Here is a 19,377-nt window from a genome sequence, read left to right as displayed (position 1 = left end):
CTTGAATAATTCTGCCGCAACACGACGAAGATACCTCCATGTTTTTCGAAATTATTACGGCGCATTATGTTGCTAGTGATTACTGACGAGAAATATTGCACGATCGTACTTGTACAAGCTGATAAAATGTGTTTTAGCTGATGCTGTCGGTTCCTGCAATATTGTTTGGTGTTGCAGAAAAACGCCACGATTAATTCTCTGCCGGTTGTTGGTGCTGGCAGTCAGCAAACAGAAGCCGCGCACGCCTAATTAGTTGCCGTCAATGGACGGGGCAACTGTTGCCGACAGCAACACATTTTCAATATCGATGTTGATGCTTAATATGGTATTGAACGAAATTCGTGTGTTAATCAAAAAAATTAAAATTAGTTTTATCTTACTGTTGGTTAATAACAAATTTAAATACATCTGCGTTTAATAATAATACAGAGACTTAGTGGACAGTTACGAGTAAAAGAATTAGCAATTAATAATTTTAATTGGTTTCTATTGTTTGCAACCTTTGGTCACAGCTTGCTTGTCTTCATTCTGAGTTATATTAATTTTGTTCATCCTCTCGTGTGATTTCCGTAGTAACATTGTGCTCTAGAGGGGCATTTAAATAATGGTTCAAATGGCTCTGAGCACTATGGGACTTAACTTCTGAGGTCATCAGTCCCCTAGAACTTAGATCTACTTAAACTTAACTAACCTAAGGACATCACACACATCCATGCACGTGGCAGGATTCGAACCTGCGACCGCAGCGGTCGCGCGGCTCCAGACCGTAGCGCCTAGAACCGCTCGGCCACTCCGGCCGGCTTTAAATAATGACTGAATGACTGTTCGTATCTCCCGAGGACATTCACAATTCCATGAACATGTCGTTAAACATCTTGCACTCTTGCTCCACCTCTAGTTTTGTATATCTCTTACAGTAAGTATAGCCAGGTATTTCAATACGTATGTTGGTGCTGTGATCTTCAGTCCAAAAACAACCTACATCCATCTGAATATGTTTACAATACTCAAACATTTCTCTCCTCCTACGAATCTTATTCCCCACACTCCCTTCCACTGTCAAACTGACGGTTCTTTGATCCCTGAGGAAGAGTCTTTTCACCATTTCTCCCTTTACTCTAGTTATGACGTATTCGATTTAGTATCTCCTCATAACTTATTTAATCTACTCATTCAATATTCAGGATTCCTCTGCAGCACAAAATTTCAAAAGATTTTGTTTTCTTTCTCGACTGCTTCTCGTCCATTTCACAATCCCATACAAGGATAAACTGCGGACACATGCGACGGGGGTTCACTAGTTAATTTTAAAAACCAACAGCCTCAGTTGCAAAGTTTGCATAGATTTACCTAGGTTTCAGTCGGGATAATCCAACCTTCTTCAGAATAAAAGTATCTAGCGTTTGTCCATAGTGGACATCGTCAGACTAAAACTACAATTTCATAAATTGTCGTCAGACTGTAAAAACTTATCTGAAACTGTAGTAAGACGCTGGCTCCGATGTCAACCCGTAGATTGGTACAATGCGGGCATACAGGCTCTCTCAATAACGTGGCGAAGACCGGCGCAGTGGACGCGCAGATCATGTTGAAAAATAGGGTTTTGTAGCCGAAAGAGTGGGGATTAATATGGTGTATTGGATTCCTCAATGAAACGAACCTGCTTTCAGGAAAAAAAATAGCATTGCCTATTGAATGCCCCTCGTAGGCCTTCTATAAATGAGTGAACGCGTCTGTAGTGAAACAACCCCAATATCGAGAGAATATTCAGGCCTACGCTGTGTTTCCCTTCAGTGATATCGAACGAGGATGAACCTACCCGAAAGTAATTAAGGTAAAGTTGACCGGAAACGAGAAGTGGGTTTGCCTATGACCAGACATTTTTCTCGCGTTGTGCAGTAAGTGAATTACCAGTAGATGTACGACACCAGTAAAACGGGGAAAAGGCAGAGAGAGCTGAAGTTGCGGTTACACGGTGCGTGAGCGGCTTCCATTCACGGCGTAACTCGCACACAGCACGGCCATTACTCACGCCCTAAGCAGACCGTCGCCAAGTCCGCTGGCTCGCAGTTAGAGGGAGGGGAAAAAAATGTCCACTCCTGTAAATTGCCGTGCTGCAGGGGGGGGGGGGGGGGCGCTGGCGCCGTTTCAGAACACTTTGTAACACCTGTCGCCCCCGACCGTTCCTCTTTCAGACTGCATTTATCTTTCCTGCAAAGTGCTGAGCGCTGCTTTGCGGGCAAACGTACTGCCACTGTGTTATTTAGTTGTGCTGCAGTGAGGCTCCGAATTCTACTAGCACAGAATTCCCTGATGTTATCAGCATCTGCAGTTACGTACGTAGATACCTACACATGTCGTTCCACTGTAAAGTTGTTTCGCAATAAGAGTGTTGCATTGTCATGAGACAATAGACGTTCCCGAGTTCAGCCGGCCGAAGTGGCCGAGCGGTTCTAGACGCTACAGCTGGTACCGCGCGACCGCTACGGTTCCATGTTCGAATCCTGCCTCGGGCATGGATGTGTGTGATGTCCTCAGATTAGTTAGGTTTAAGTAGTTCTAAGTTCTGGGCGACTGATGACCTCAGAAGTTAAGTCCCATAGTGCTCAGAGCCATTTTTTTGTTCCCGAGTTCCTGCAAGAGACAGTTTTGCTGCGGTACGGATAACTGGTGAGTGACCGCAGGGAGTGGAATGTTGCAGCGACTGGGAACTTAGTCCATAGCAGAAATACGCCGGACAGTGCAAGTCCTGTGGGCGAATGCTTCTAAACTGCGCACAGACTGGCCGCAAAATTCTGGCGGTATGTGGACCAAACGCAATGCCGCGTGCAGCCACAGTGAAACCGTGCCAACTAGTGTTATACAACTAGCATAGGCTTCCGTACACTATCGTAAACAAGCAGAGACTACAGTAGGTTTCCTACTACCTTTTGTCGGTTAAGATCGTAACCGCGTTGCCTATACGTTAAGTGTGTTGCATATGTCATTTCGATGGCTTTGTCTGCGTATTCAGTCAGCATCTTACTAGACCTCTAGAAACCGGAAGCAGTGAACCGTCTAGAAACTGAGTGAGGGTATATAAAGGGGCATGTAACCTACAGAACATATTTGTTCTACATAGCTATCCTCCGGGCTATTACTTAAACATGAACAGTATCTATAGCAACATTGAGACTGTCAATATTTAATAGCGGTTTCATTCCGAAATTGGTGGACTGTAACATGAAACAGCTGAATATTAAAAAAAAAAAAAAAAAGAAAAAAAAGAAAACGCAATCCCGAAAATGGCTCAAATGGCTGTGAGCACTATGGGACTTAACATATGAGGTCATCAGTTCCCTAGAACCTTACTTAAACCGAACTAATCTAAGGACATCACACACATCCATGCCCGAGGCAGGATTCGAACCTGCGACCGTAGCGGTCGCGCGGTTCCATACTGAAGCGCCTAGAACTGCTCGGCCGCAGCTCCCGGCCCACTCCCGAACGTTGTTTACACAGACTTGCTGAAAATTTTGAAAAACAGTGTGATGTGTCAGTTGAGCCGCCTTGCCTTGTAGGGCAACATTCATTGATAGTTACTTGGTAAGCAGTAGTAAAGTTTTTGAAATTATTTCGAATTTTAGGTGACGATGAAACGAATGTCGTTAGAGTTTTTATTTGAGACCTACAGGAGTCAGTACACATAAGTTCCATCGTAATAGAGAAGTCTACTCACACTGAAATTAGCGGGATAAATACGTATGCAATTGCAAAGGAAATCAAAGTTTAGAGAGACGGACTTAAAAGTTTGAGGTTTACCGTGACGTATTTTTTCAGAGACGGCGAAGGAGTTGAAAGAACTGTTGAACGGAATGGACAGTGTCAACAAAAGAAGTTGTCAGATGAATATCAACGAAATTAAAAGGAGGTTAATCAAATGTAGTGGTATTGAATCTTGTTATGTTGACAGAGTTAGATTAGGAAAACGGACACTAAATTTTGGCAGCAAAATAAACGACAATGGCTAAAGTAGAGACTATATAAAGTGCAGATCAGTAATAGCAACGAATGCGTTCCTTAAAAAGGGAAACTTGTTGACGTCGAATACAGATTTAAACGTTAGAGACTCTTTTGTGAAGATACTAGGGGCGTTCAGTAAGTAATGCAGCACACTTTTCTTTTTGAAAGCACGTCGGTTTCAAGCAGAATTCCAATACACCATATTATTTATTACTTCCCATTCTTTCGGCTACAAAAGCAGTTTTTCACCATAATCTCTGTTCAGTGTGATGACCTTACGGCACCTTACTGGCAAAGCTTGTACGCCCGCAAGGCACCACTCAACGAGTCTACATCTGCTGCAACGACGTGCTGCATCAATCACCACCCCATCATCTACGCACTGCTTCCCGAGAAGTCCATCAATCATTGGGCGAAACGGATGGAAGTCGGAAGGTGCGAGATATGGGCTGTGGAGGTGGATGAGGAAGAGCAGTCGAATCAAGTTTTACGATCTCCTCTCAGGTGCCCAGACTCGTATAACGCCTTGCGTTGTCACGGAGAAGAAAAAAAATGAAATCGTTTCTTCAAGTTCCTGCGGGTGGCACAACACACATCAGAGGTGACAGTTGCACCGTGAGAGAGGAAATCTTGCAGAATAACCGCTGTAGAGTCCCAGCTGACGGGCTGGCGATGCGGCTCAAATGGCTCTGAGCACTATGGGACTTAGCATCTGAGGCCATCAGTCCCCTAGACTTAGAGCTACGTAAACCTAACTGAGGCCAATACAAACAGGCCAGCAGTCCCATAGACTTAGAACTACTTAAACCTAAACTGAGGCCAATACAAACAGCCAAGCCCGATGCAGGATTCGAACCCGCAACCGCAGCAGCGAGGGCGCAGCTTTGAATTCTTTTGCACCAACAAATTCTGCAACTTTTCAACCGAAATTATTTGAGAAAAAAATTTTTTCATTAGTTACTGAACGCCTCTCGAATACGAACTGTATTATTATTATTATTATTATTATTATTTAGTGATATTAACATCTGTTATAGCAAATGTTGCCAGAAACTCAATTATATTCCTATATGGTGTACGAGCAGTATAAAAGTATCACAGTTTTGCAACATATTTCTAACCAGATGGTTGCCTGTCTAATGGCTTCCAAGGGCAACAAAACATCCATTTTTCATTATTTCATGTAACCATTGACGGAGTTTAAAATTTTAAGATGTTGTCATAATTTACTCATTAACAGGTATAATCAGATGTTTAAGGTTTAATGCAATGAGGGAAGTATTAAAGTAAAAAGTGTGTGTATGAATATATGTGTGTGTGTGTGTGTGTGTGTGTGTGTGTGTGTGTGTGTGTGTGTGTGTTTTGAGGAAGCATTAACTCAAGCCGCGGAAATTTCGCGGACTATTTTCATCCAGGATTTGAGAATGAGAACATTTAGCGATTTCCAGCAAACGTTAAACACAACTTAAGACGTTACAGAAACATTTTCTCTCAGACACGACCCGATTAAACGAGAAAAAACTTTATCGCTTAGTACGTTTACGCTTGTTACGCAGTAAAATTTTCATCTTTTGGATTTGCAGCTCCTTATGTTGACCGTATTTGCAGTTAAAATTGCAGAATATGAGATCCGCCAGTTATGCAAAACATCGTTTTTTCTCAGTACCCAGACATGTTTCAGCACCACTGTGCCATCATCAGTGGGTTTCCGTTTCATTTTTCTGTATTTTGTTAAATGATTGCAAAATTATGTAGATGTTCAGTTCAAACAATAGTTCGTTTCTTTTTGTCAATACTTTTACACTTGGTGTGCATGAATTTTCCGGATAACTTGTGTGTTATATACTACGGGTAGCTTGTCACCTGCAACCAAACGATGTTGATGAGAAAAATTTGCTCGGAGTTAACCTATCATCTATAATGTTATTTGGTTTGTCGCGATGTTTTCGCGCCTATATTCGTTTACTTACATTTTCGTGTGGCGAGTTTTTACGTAAGTAAAAGCGAATATAGGTGCGAAAACATCGCGACAAACCAAATAACATTATAGATGACAGGTTAACTTCCAGCAAATTTTTCTCATCAACATCGTTTGGTTGCAGATGACAAGCTACCCGTAGTATACACGGTGAGTCACCTAACATTACCGCTGGATATATTTCGTAAACCACATCAACCACGAACCGATTCCACAGACCGAACGTGAGGAGAGGGGCTAGTGAAATTGTTTAATACAAACCATAAAAAAATGCACGGAAGTATGTTTTTTAACACACACCTACCTTTTTTAAATATAACCCCATTACTTTTGTTAGCACATCTGAACATATAAACAAATACGTAATCAATGCCGTTTGTTGCATTGTAAAATGTTAATTACATACGGAGATATTGTAACCTAAAGTTGACGCTTGAGTACCACTCCTCCGCTGTTCGATCGTGTGTATCGGAGAGCACCGAATTACGTAGGGATCCAAAGGGAACGGTGATGGACCTTAGGTACAGGAGAGACCGGAACAGCACATTACGTCCACATGCTAACACCTTTTTATTGGTCTTTCTCACTGACGCACATGTACATTACCATGAGGGGTGAGGTACACGTACACACGTGGTTTCCGTTTTCAATTACGGAGTGGAACAGAGTGTGTCCCGACATGTCAGGCCAATAGATGTTCAATGTAGTGGCCATCATTTGCTGCACACAATTGCAATCTCTGGCGTACTGAATGTCGTACACGCCGCAGTACATCTGGTGTAATGTCGCCGCAGGCTGCCACAATACGTTGTTTCATATCCTCTGGGGTTGTAGGCACATCACGGTACACATTCTCCTTTAACGTACCCCACAGAAAGAAGTCCAGAGGTGTAAGAGCAGGAGAACGGGCTGGCCAATTTATGCGTCCTCCACGTCCTATGAAACGCCCGTCGAACTTCCTGTCAAGGGTCAGCCTAGTGTTAATTGCGGAATGTGCAGGTGCACCATCATGCTGATACCACATACGTCGATGCGTTTCCAGTGGGACATTTTCGAGCAACTTTGGCAGATCATTCTGTAGAAACGCGATGTATGTTGCAGTGCTCTCCGATACACACGATCGAACAGCGGAGGAGTGGTACTCAAGCGTCAAGTTTAGGTTACAATATCTCCGGATGTAATTAACATTTGACAATGCAACAAACGGCACTGATTACGTATTTGTTTATATGTTCAGATGTGCTAACAAAACTATCGGGGTTCCATTAAAAAAACGTAGGTTTGTGTTAAAAAACATACTTCCGTGCATTTTTATATGGTTTGTATTAACTAGTTACACTAGCCCCTCTCCTCACGTTCGGTCTGTGGAATCGGTTCGTCAGTATTTGATGTGGTTTACGAAATATATCCAGCGGTAACGTTAGGTGACTCACCCTGTATAATACACAAGTTATCCGGAAAATTCATGCACACCAAGTGTAAAAGTATTGACAAAAAGAAACGAACTACTGTTTGAACTAAACATCTACATAATTTTGTAATCATTTAACAAAAATGTTCACATTACAAAATAATTAAAACCGAAACCCACTGATGATGGCACAGTGGTGTTGAAACATGTTTGGGTACTGATAAAAAAACGGTGTTTTGCATAACTGGCGGACCTCACATCCTACAATTTTATGCAGCAAAACTTCAGATTCAGAGAAAACGCTGTAATTTGTACTTCTTTACTACTAACTCTTTTCACAACAAATTTTGTAGACAGCATCCACGTATATCAATGAACGTATCATTATGCGATTCATAACTCGGGAGATACGACGTCATAGTCATTTTGGTCGAATTAGTCAGATTGTACACTCATCCTGTGTTTGATAATGAGATCTAATGTGTACATGAGAGTTCGATTCTTTAACAAAATCGTGGATATGGGGTTACTAGTTGTACCTATGCGTCTCATAGTCTCTATACAAAGGCAGATTGTAGTCCTTTATGTTTCTTCAAATACTACTGTTACCTATGGTCTTTCTATAATATTGGCTGTTACCGATCTGAAGACGTTTAACGATGAAACCAGTCATCGTAATAAAATGCATATGCCATCAGTGGCTGAAAATAATTATAGTACAAGTGCCACCATGATCATCAACAGTCAATGTGAAATTTGATTGTTCTTAACAGTAGTTATACATAGATAACGAAGGAGAAATTTGGAAAGAGACCTAAAGACCAGGGAGAAGAAATAATTTTGAACATTGCCGCTGACACTGTAACTGTAACTGCGCCAGAGACGGCAAAGTACTTGGATGAGCAGCTGAACGGACTCGATAGTGTCTTGAAAAGAGGTTCTAAGGTGAACATCAACAGAAGTAGAACAAGGGTAATGGAATGATGTCTAATTACATCAGTTGATGCTGAGGGGACTGGATTACGAAAATGGTTCAAATGGCTCTGAGCACTATGGGACTGAACATCTGAGGTCATCAGTCCCCTAGAACTTAGAACTACTTAAACCTAACTAACCTAAGGACATCACACACATCCATGCCCGAGGCAGGATTCGAACCTGCGACCGTAGCAGTCGCGCGGTTCCGGACTGAGCGCCTAGAACCGCTAGACCACCGCGGCCGGCGACTGGATTACGAAGGGAAATACTAAACTGATATTTGGCAGGAAAGTAAATGATGATGGCCGACGAAAGTAAGAAAGGAAGTGCTGCTGCCTGTAGGAACAAAATCATTGTTGAAAAAAAGGACTCGTTAATACTTCATTGTGAAGTGTTTTCTCTGGAGTAATACGAGGTACATTCAAGTTCTAAGGCCTCCGATTTTTTTTCTAATTAACTACTCACCCGAAGTCGATGAAACTGGCGTTACTTCTCGACGTAATCGCCCTGCAGACGTACACATTTTTCACAAAGCTGACGCCATGATTCCATGGCAGCGGCGAAGGCTTCTTTAGGAGTCTGTTTTGACCACTGGAAAATCGCTGAGGCAATAGCAGCACGGCTGGTGAATGTGCGGCCACGGAGAGTGTCTTTCATTGTTGGAAAAAGCCAAAAGTCACTAGGAGCCAGGTCAGGTGAGTAGGGAGCATGAGGAATCACTTCAAAGTTGTTATCACGAAGAAACTTTTGCGTAACGTTAGCTCGATGTGCGGGTGCGTTGTCTCGGTGAAACAGCACACGCGCAGCCCTTCCCGGACGTTTTTGTTGCAGTGCACGGAGGAATTTGTTCTTCAAAAGATTTTCGTAGGATGCTCCTGTTACCTTAGTGCCCTTTGGAACGCAATGGGTAAGGATTACGCCCTCGCTGTCCCAGAACATGGACACCATCATTTTTTCAGCACTGGCGGTTACCCGAAATTTTTTTGGTGGCGGTGAATCTGTGTGCTTCCATTGAGCTGACTGCCACTTTGTTTCTGGATTGAAAAATGGCATCCACGTCTCAACCATTGTCACAACCGACGAAAAGAAAGTCCCATTCATGCTGTCGTTGCGTGTCAACATTGCTCGGCAACATGCCACACGGGCAGCTTTGTGGTCGTCCGTCAGCATTCGTGGAACCCACCTGGATGACACTCTTCGCATTTTCAGGTCGTCATGCAGAATTGTGTGCACAGAACCCACAGAAATGCCAACTCTGGAGGCGATCTGTTCAACAGTCATTCGGCGATCCCCCAAAACAATTCTCTCCACTTTCTCGATCATGTCGTCAGACCGGCTTGTGCGAGCCCGAGGTTGTTTCGGTTTGTTGTCACACGATGTTCTGCCTTTATTAAACTGCCGCACCCACGAACGCACTTTCGACACATCCATAACTCCATCACCATATGTCTCCTTCAACTGTCGATGAATTTCAATTGGTTTCACACCACGCAAATTCAGAAAACGAATGCTTGCACGCTGTTCAAGTAAGGAAAACGTCGCCATTTTAAGTATTTAAAACAGTTCTCATTCTCGCCGATGGCGGTAAAATTCCATATGCCGTACGGTGCTGCCGTCTCTAGGACGTATTGACAATGAACGCGGCCTCATTTTAAAACAATGCGCATGTTTCTATCTCTTTCCAGTCTGGAGAAAAAAAATCGGAGGCCTTAGAACTTCAGTGCACCTCGTAGTAGAGGTACAGCTTTTGAAATGCAGTGATACAGAAGAATGTGCAACATTAGATGGTTAGATCGAATGTTTAATGAGGAGGTACTGAATCGAACTGGCGAGCAACTAAATTTGTGACACAACTTGACTACAAAGGGGCTCGGCTCATACGACATATTCCGAGGCATCAAGGAATTGTCAGTTTGGTAACACAGAGAAATGTGTGTGGAAAAAATTGTAGAGGGAGACCGAGAGATGAATACGGTAAATATATTCAAATGAATGAAGGTTGCGGTGGCTGTGCAGTGATGATGAGGTTTTGCACTAACTGCTATAAATAGAGTCAACAAATTATTTGTCCGCACATATCCCAAAGACAAATAAGAGACTTGATGTACAAGTACAGACAAACAAATGACTACAGTTTCAGAAAAATTAGATAATCTAGTCAAGAAAAAGAACGCCAGAAATTGAATAAGTCAACAATACGTTGGTCCACCTGTGCAAGCAGTAACTCGATCAGGCATTGATTAATTGCTGGATGTCCTCTTGAGCGATAGCGAGCCAAATTGCGCCCAGGTCACACGTCAAATCGTCAAGTTCCGATCTACACTCATGCTCATAAATTAAGGATAATGCTAATACATGGTGAAACAACGCTCTGGTGATAGGATTGCGGGTTTAAATCACCTCTGGGTATGACCATGCGGTGCATTTGACCTGCGGTCGTCGCACGGTGGCGCTGGCAGCAGTCCACATACGCAGAGGTGTGTTGGTGCATGTCAGAGTACAGTGCAGCGAGTAAGTGTGCAGACGTTTTCAGACGTGCTAATGGTAACTGTGGGTTGAAAATGGGTCAGAGAAATATTGATGACGTTATGAGGGGTAGAATACTAGGGCGACTGGAGGCTGGTCAAACACAGCAGGTCGTAGCACAGGCCCTCCGTGTGCCACAAAGTGTGATCTCAAGATTGTGGCCACGATTCCAGCAGACAGCAAACGTATGCAGGCGCTACGGTACGGGACGTCCACATTGTACAACACCGCAAGAAGACCGATATCTCACCATCAAAGCCCGCATCGGCCACGGAGTACTGCAGGTAGCTTTGCTCGGGACTTTGCCGCAGCCACTAGAACAGTTGTCTCCAGACACACACTCTACAGACGACTGAACAGACACCGTTTATTCGCCCAGAGACCTGCAAGTGGCATTCCATTGACCCCTGGTCACAGGAGAGCCCGTAAAACCTGGTGTCAAGAACACAGTACATGGTCATTGGAACAGTGGTCGCAGGTTATGTTCACGGACGAGTCCCGGTATAGTCTGAACAGTGATTCTCGCAGGGTTTTCATCTTGCGTGAACCAGGAACCAGATACCAACCCCTTAATGTCCTTGAAAGGGACCTATATGGAGGTCGTGGTTTGATGGTGTGGGGTGGGATTATGATTGGTGCATGTGTTTGACACAGGAACTGTAACAGGTCAGGTGTATCGGGATGTCATTTCGCACCAGTATGTCCGCCTTTTCAGGGGTGCAGTGGGTCCCACCTTCCTCCTGATGGATGATAAAGCACGGCTCCACCGAACTGCCATCGTGGAGGAGTACCTTCAAACAGAAGATATCAGGTGAATGGAGTGGTCTGCTTGTTATCCAGACCTAAACCCCATCGAGCACGTCTGGGATGCTCTCGGTCGACGTATCGCTGAACGTCTTCAAACCCCTAGGACACTTCAGGAGCTCCGACAGTCACTGGCGCAAGAATGGGAAGCTATACCCCAGCAGCTGCTCGACCACCTGATCCAGAGTATGTCAACCTGTTGTGCGGCCTTTGTACGTGTGCATGGTGATCATATCCCATGTTGATGTCGGGGTACATGCGCAGGAAACAGTGGCGTTTTGTAGCACATGTGTTTCGGGAATGTTTTCTCAACTTATCATCAATACTGTGGAGTTAAAGACCTGTGTCATGTGTGTTCCCTATGTGCCTATGCTATTAGCGCAAGTTTTGTGTAGTGCCACGTTGTGTGCCACCACATTCTACAATTATCCTTAATTTATAAGCGTGAGTGTAGTTGCAGAGCCCTGCCCATAATGCTCCAAACATTCTCAAGTGGGAAGATACGGCAACCGATGGCCAGGGTAGGGTCTGGCAAACACGAAAACAATAGAAACTCTCGCCGTGCACGGCCGAAACTATCTTGCTGAAACATTAGAGCCCAGGACTGCTTGCCATGATTGGCAACTGCATTGTTATCATCCGTTTTGCTGCACACGTAGATCACATTTACCGACTTTCGTCTCATTTGGATAATTCCTTGGTGGTTTTAGTCCTTTTTTTGTTTTAGAGAGTATCTGAAAAATGCAGTTAATGGGATCTTACGTAATTAATATTGCAGTGTCACGAAACAGTGCTAACATTAATATTCTTTTCATAATAATTTAGGATCGTGACCGAAACACAATCATCGCAATGAATGTGATAACGTACAAGGAAGTTCCATATCGGCGCGCACACGCTGCTGCAGACTGAAATACATCATTCTGGACTGTGTCTTTATTTCAAACCAAAACCTCATGTCATGGAATCAATATTGGAAGTAACGATTTTATACATAAAGATTAAAGCCATTCATTTTGATCTAGACGGGGGTCCATTATTCAGAAACAAACATTTTTCAATAACTAGCTAGGAGCCATAAAAGGCGTAGCTCCTAATAAAGTCTACAGTGGTGACCAATTTCCTCCAGGGAAAGACTAGTTTCTTAGCAGACCCTAGTGATGAATGCATCATTAATAATATCAAATAATGCGCCTGTTACGTAATGTCGGTCAGCTGCACGTATTCAATGCAGTGATTTGGTCAGTGTAAACAAATGGTGTACACCGATTATCTGTTTGCTGCCGCGTAGCTACAATACCCTAAAAGTTATTATACACGCACTTCAGTCTGTTGTATACGTACATGTTTTGTATGAAGTTTGTTAAAACCTCTCAAATGAATGCATTTTTAAGATTTTTTGACTTATTCCAAATGCATGAGGACCATTTCATTTAGGATCTGACGATGAAAAATAAACATATCTTTAAATTAAGATTTTTGTATTTGCTATTTACATCCTTGGTGATGTTGACTTATCGGTTTTTAATGGTGCTCTAAGCCACAGCTCTGTGCCGAAAGTTTCATCCACTACTGCAGAAAACCATCTAAGAGACTGTAAAAGCACGGTTAATTTTGAGATGTAAATTTGTTCAGCAAACACAAACTGCTGAACTGTTTATTAGCAACAATGTTTAACGACCAAAGTTTTAATAGCCTTCGACAACCCCCTTTCGTAACGACCTCATTTCGGAGAGGAAGACAGCGCTGAAGCTCCTTCAGGCACGTAAATCTGCTGTCGAAGACACTCATTGACGATTAGGCACCATAGAGATTCCAAACTTTCGGGATGTTTGCCACATTAGAAAGAGACCCAGACATTTTCAGCGGGATGAACATTAGTGACTCTACTGGCCAATCTACGTATGACACAGTCTTCTTCAAATGAGCAACGCACGCGTGCAGCTCTGTGAGCACACTTCGTCTCATTATAGGATATGGATCCCGCATTTTTGCAAACACAGCTCTTTCTTTTTACCCAAACATGTTTCAGCACCACTCTGCCATCAACTGTGGAATTTTGTTTACTGAAAACTGTAGAAAGTATTTCAGGTTGTAGCTGATTTAACAAAGTGAGGCCTAAAAAAAGTTTTTGTTCGTTTTGCTTCTTAGCGTGATTTTACATCCTATGGTGTTCTGCACCTGATAGCTTGTCATATGAAAACCAAAGGATGTAAATGTAAATTTCATTGGCCAGTTGACACCTCTCTTGATTTTTAAAAAACGTGATTTTGACGTGTCATAATGTTTTGCATATATAATTGTGACCACTCACGTTTTGTTGTGGCTGAAGCTCCTCCTTTTAGGTTGCAAGTACACTGCACGCGCATATTAAAGTACTTTATAAACACCTTTTTACTTCGTAAAACGCGGTGAGCAGTGTGTTGTTTGTTTCCTAAGCCCGTCGGCGTTCATTTGTACGTGAAAGTTTTCTTCTATTGTCAATTTATCCTATAGGCTGTGGCTGGACTTCAGTAATATTAAATCTGAAACTTCCTGGCAGATTAAAACTGTGTGCCCGACCGAGACTCAAACTCGGGACCTTTGCCTTTCGCGGGCAAGTGCTCTACCAACTGAGCTACCCAAGCACGACTCACGCCCCGTCGTCACAGCTTTACTTCTGCCAGTAACTCGTCTCCTACCTTCCAAACTTTACAGAAGCTCTCCTGCGAACCTTGCAGAACTAGCACTCCTGACAGAAAGGATATTGCGGAGACATGGCTTAGCCACAGCCTGGGGGATGTTTCCAGAATGAGATTTTCACTCTGCAGCGGAGTGTGCGCTGATGTGAGTCGTGCTTCGGTAGCTCAGATGGTAGAGCACTTGCCCGCGAAAGGCAAAGGTCCCGAGTTCGAGTCTCAGTCGGGCACACAGTTTTAATCTGCCAGGAAGTTTCATATCAGCGCACACTCCACTGCAGAGTAAAAATCTCATTCTGGAATATTAAATCTGTTGCTATTGTAGTTCTGTCGTGATTACGGACTAATAGGTGGCACATTATTTAACACATTAAAGAACCTTTACAAAAAAAGCAACACACCTTCAGTTAACATATATCACAGCTGTGGATATAAAAGGATACGTATATTTGTACAGTATGCTTCTTAAAGATTAAAAACAGTTTTCTTTTATAAAATTTTACTTACGAGATTTCTGCCTCTTTTTCACATATCCTGCAAACCACTGCTTTTTACTTCTTTGTTAGTCGGAATTGAAATGGAAAGAAACTTCATTAGAGTTATGAACTTGGCAGTTTTTTGCCTTTTTGCGCTTTCTGTTTCGCCTCGTTGGCGTTCTTTGCACTTCACCTCATTCTGGAAATAGAACTCCAGTTACGTGTGTTCGCACCCGGCACAGTATTACAGTGTTTAGGTATGTTCGTTTGTTTTTCGTGTAGGTTGTGACCGTCGCCAACTTGTGACATATATTTTAATAATATATATGTCATATCTCTCTCTCTCTCTCTCTCTCTCTCTCTCTCTCTCTCTCTCTCCCCCCCCCCTCTCCAGAGTGTGTGTGTGTGTGTGTGTGTGTGTGTGTGTGTGTGTGTGTGTGTGTGTCCAGGAGATCGCCTTTTCCTGTTGTTTCTGCAAGATACCTTTGAATCGAATTGTTGGTTTCAGGTATATATGTATGCCTTGTTTTTTGAAAAAATAGTGGGTATTCTACTTTAGTATTTGAATTTGTATGTTTCTGTTTCTTTCTCACTTTGTGCTATTTCTTTTCTTATGTTTTGTGTGTGTGCTTGTAGCGATCTGTCCTCATGTTGGTGATAGCTGAGTATTTGCTCTTTACCTGTCTCTTGGTTTTATTGGTCAGCTTTATTACGATGTTTTCTTTTTCTGTTGTTTGTTGCTATTTGTACTATGGTATTCAGTCTTTTGGTAGACAGCTGCAGCAAAGCGGTATTAGAGAAATTGGTCTTTAATTCTGCGGGCCCGTTCTTTTAGCCTTCTTACACACAGGCGCTTTTTCAAGTCGTTTGGGACTTTGCGCTTGGCGAGAGCTTCGGATAAGTGCAGTCAAAGTAAGTGGCCAAACCGAAATGTGACTTATTTGCTTTCAACTCCTTCAGTTGTTTCTCAATACCACGGATGCTTATTGTTATGTGCTCCATATCGAAGTATGTGCAAAGGTCAAACGACGGTATGTTTGTACGATCTTACTTCGTGAATCGTTTCTTAAACGCGGAATTTAAAACTTCGGCTTTCGTTTTGTTATCTTCTATTACCACACCAGATTGGTCAACGAGTGACGTAATGGAGCCGTTAGACACGCTTAGCATTTTTACATGGAACCAGAAATTTCGCTGGTTCTTTGCGAGATCTTGTGCTGTTGCATGACGGTCATAGTTGTATGCTTCGCGAATAGATCTTTTTACAGACGCATGGTTCTCAACTAACCGTTGCCTATCGCCATTTGCGCGTTCTGTTCCGAACCGAGACGGCAACAATCTTCGTCTCCTCAGTATTTCGTTGTTAAATCATGGTGTCTTTTCCACCCATAATTCACTTACTAGGCACGTAATTCTCGAGACCACGATTTACAGATTGTTTTAACTTATCCCATAATTCCCCTACGCCCATCATACTGAAAACCAGCGATTAAAATTCATCATCTAGGCTAGATTCTAACCACTGCTTATCTGCTCTTTCTGGCAAAAACGCTCTCCTAGCCTTCTTTGCTGCCTATTGACTTCCGTAACTGTAGTCGCTACGATGACTTCATGATCACTAGTTCCTGTCTCTGTACTGACGTCATCGACAAAGTCTGATCGTAGCTACAGAGTCTAAGATATTTCCATTGCGTGTGAGCAGCCAAACTAGCTACTCAAGACAGTTTTCGGAGAACGTGTTGAGAAGTACTACGCAAGACCGTCTGTCTGTACTCTGCGCAATATACGGGGTGTCCAAAAAGTCTCTCCAGAGTGCCTCTCCTCATTGAAAAACAAGTTATTAATAAACTGAATATTCATTTTTACTTACAAATTTTCACATTAAATGTTGAAAGTGTCCCTCCTGTTGTTGAATACACAATTCAATTCGTCTAATCATGTTTCCAAACACAATCTGTAACATTTCTTCTGTAACAGAAGCAGTGAAAGTGGATATTGCAGTTTTCAGTTCATCGATGGATTTTGGACAGTTGTTATAGACAGTTGCTTTCGCTGCACCCCAGAAGAAAAAGTCAGGTGGTGTTACGTCACGTGATCGTGGAGACAAAAGTCCCTATGAAATTATGCGATCACCGAAAACATCAGCAAGCAGTGACACTGAAACGCGATCTGTATGCGCGGTTGCACCATCTTGTTGAAAATAACCGTTCAGTATCTCACTTAATACAAGTTCTCCTATGAATGGGTACAGAATATCACTGCAGTATCCTTGTGCGTTTATTATTTCGTTTAAAAATATGGCAGCCACAATCCGACGTCTAGAAATTGCTATCTAAACTCCTATTTTCACAGAATGAATTGGTTCCACATGAATACACAATAGATTTGCAGTACTCCACATACGAGAATTTTGCGAGTTCATGTACCTGGATAAATGAAAGAAAGCCTCATCAGTGAAAACGTTTCATTAAGAATATCCCTTCCATTTTGTTGAACGAAATTTTTGAATCATTGACAATAATGCACAATAATGGAGTCTCTTGCCATGATCAGTATTTCTTCAGTTCTTGCACGACTGTCACTTTGTATGGGAAAAGTTCTAATTTTTTCCTTACAGCTGTGTGGGCCGTTCCGGCACTAACATCGTTTGCATGGGCGAGTTTTCTTATTGACTTGTTCGGTACCATCGACATTTTATCAGAAATATCAAGTAGTTTATCCTCAGACAAAACGCTAGGACTATCACTTCTCGGTGCATCCGTCACTAAACCCGTACTTCGAAATTTGTTAATCAAATCTCGCACAGTATCGAGATGTGGGAGTGTTGTCTCCAGGAAAACTGAATTAAATGTTTGCCGAACTGAAACTGTGTATTTACCGCCAGCTTTGAACACTTGTTCGACTAAACACACACGTTCCTCAATGGTTAGCATTTTAACACTGACAAAAACGAAACAAACGAACAAAGGAACTAAACTTAAACGTTCATGTCAACACGTAACGACACACACCAACGACACTACTGATGCTGGCTGAGATAAACGAAGCAGTGGAATGTTGGAAGAGTCCACTTGAAGGAAAGTAACCCAGGCAGGCGAACAATCATACGGCACGCGCAGCTTACAATCATGCGGCACTGCGGAGAGACTTTTTGAACACCCTGTAGTAGCACACGTACATATACGAGGGCAGTTCAATAAGTAATGCAACACATTTTTTTTCTGAAACAGGGGTTGTTTTATTCAGCATTGAAATACACCAGGTTATTCCCCAATCTTTTAGCTACGCAACACTATTTTTCAACGTAATCTCCATTCAATGCTACGGCCTTACGCCACCTTGAAATGAGGGCCTGTATGCTTGCACGGTACCATTCCACTGGTCGATGTCGGAGCCAACGTCGTACTGCATCAATAACTTCTTCATCATCCGCGTAGTGCCTCCCACGGATTGCGTCCTTCATTGGGCCAAACATATGGAAATCCGACGGTGCGATATCGGGGCTGTAGGGTGCATGAGGAAGAACAGTCCACTGAAGTTTTGTGAGCTCCTCTCGGGTGCGAAGACTTGTGTGAGGTCTTGCGTTGTCATGAAGAAGGAGAAGTTCGTTCAGATTTTTGTGCCTACGAACACGCTGAAGTCGTTTCTTCAATTTCTGAAGAGTAGCACAATACACTTCAGAGTTGATCGTTTGACCATGGGGAAGGACATCGAACAGAATAACCCCTTCAGCGTCCCAAAAGACTGTAACCATGACTTTACCGGCTGAGGGTATGGCTTTAAACTTTTTCTTGGTAGGGGAGTGGGTGTGGCGCCACTCCATTGATTGCCGTTTTGTTTCAGGTTCGAAGTGATGAACCCATGTTTCATCTCCTGTAACAATCTTTGACAAGAAATTGTCACCCTCAGCCACATGACGAGCAAGCAATTCCGCACAGATGGTTCTCCTTTGCTCTTTATGGTGTTCGGTTAGACAACGAGGGACCCAGCGGGAACAAACCTTTGAATATCCCAACTGGTGAACAATTGTGACAGCACTACCAACAGAGATGTCAAGTAGAGCACTGAGTTGTTTGATGGTGATCCGTCAATCATCTAGAACGAGTGTGTTCGCACGCTCCGCCATTACAGGAGTCACAGCTGTGCACGGCCGGCCCGCACACGGGAGATCAGACAGTCTTGCTTGACCTTGCGGCGATGATGACACACGCTTTGCCCAACGACTCACCGTGCTTTTGTCCACTGCCAGATCACCGTAGACATTCTGCAAGCGCCTATGAATATCTGAGATGCCCTGGTTTTCCGCCAAAAGAAACTCGATCACTGCCCGTTGTTTGCAATGCACATCCGTTACAGACGCCATTTTAACAGCTCCGTACAGCGCTGCCACCTGTCGGAAGTCAATGAAACTATACGAGACGAAGCGGGAATGTTTGAAAATATTCCACAAGAAATTGCCGGTTTTTTCAACCAAAATTGGCCGAGAAAGAAAAAGTGTTGCATTACTTATTGACCCCCTCGTTG

At 43.0% G+C, this 19,377-nt stretch overlaps 1 protein-coding gene across 1 annotated transcript in view; it reads left to right on the top strand.

Annotated features, from left to right (window-relative positions):
• LOC124718716 (serine protease 1-like) overlaps window positions 1-19,377 on the top strand; it is a 94,558-nt gene that overhangs the window by 74,477 nt on the left and 704 nt on the right. The gene's annotated exons all lie outside the window — the stretch shown is intronic.

Source organism: Schistocerca piceifrons, chromosome 10 (assembly GCF_021461385.2).
Source record: "Schistocerca piceifrons isolate TAMUIC-IGC-003096 chromosome 10, iqSchPice1.1, whole genome shotgun sequence".
In the NCBI taxonomy this organism is placed as follows: Eukaryota; Metazoa; Arthropoda; class Insecta; order Orthoptera; family Acrididae; genus Schistocerca; species Schistocerca piceifrons.
The sequence above is the reverse complement of the archived record's forward strand: the minus strand, read 5'-3'. Positions and strand labels throughout refer to the sequence as shown.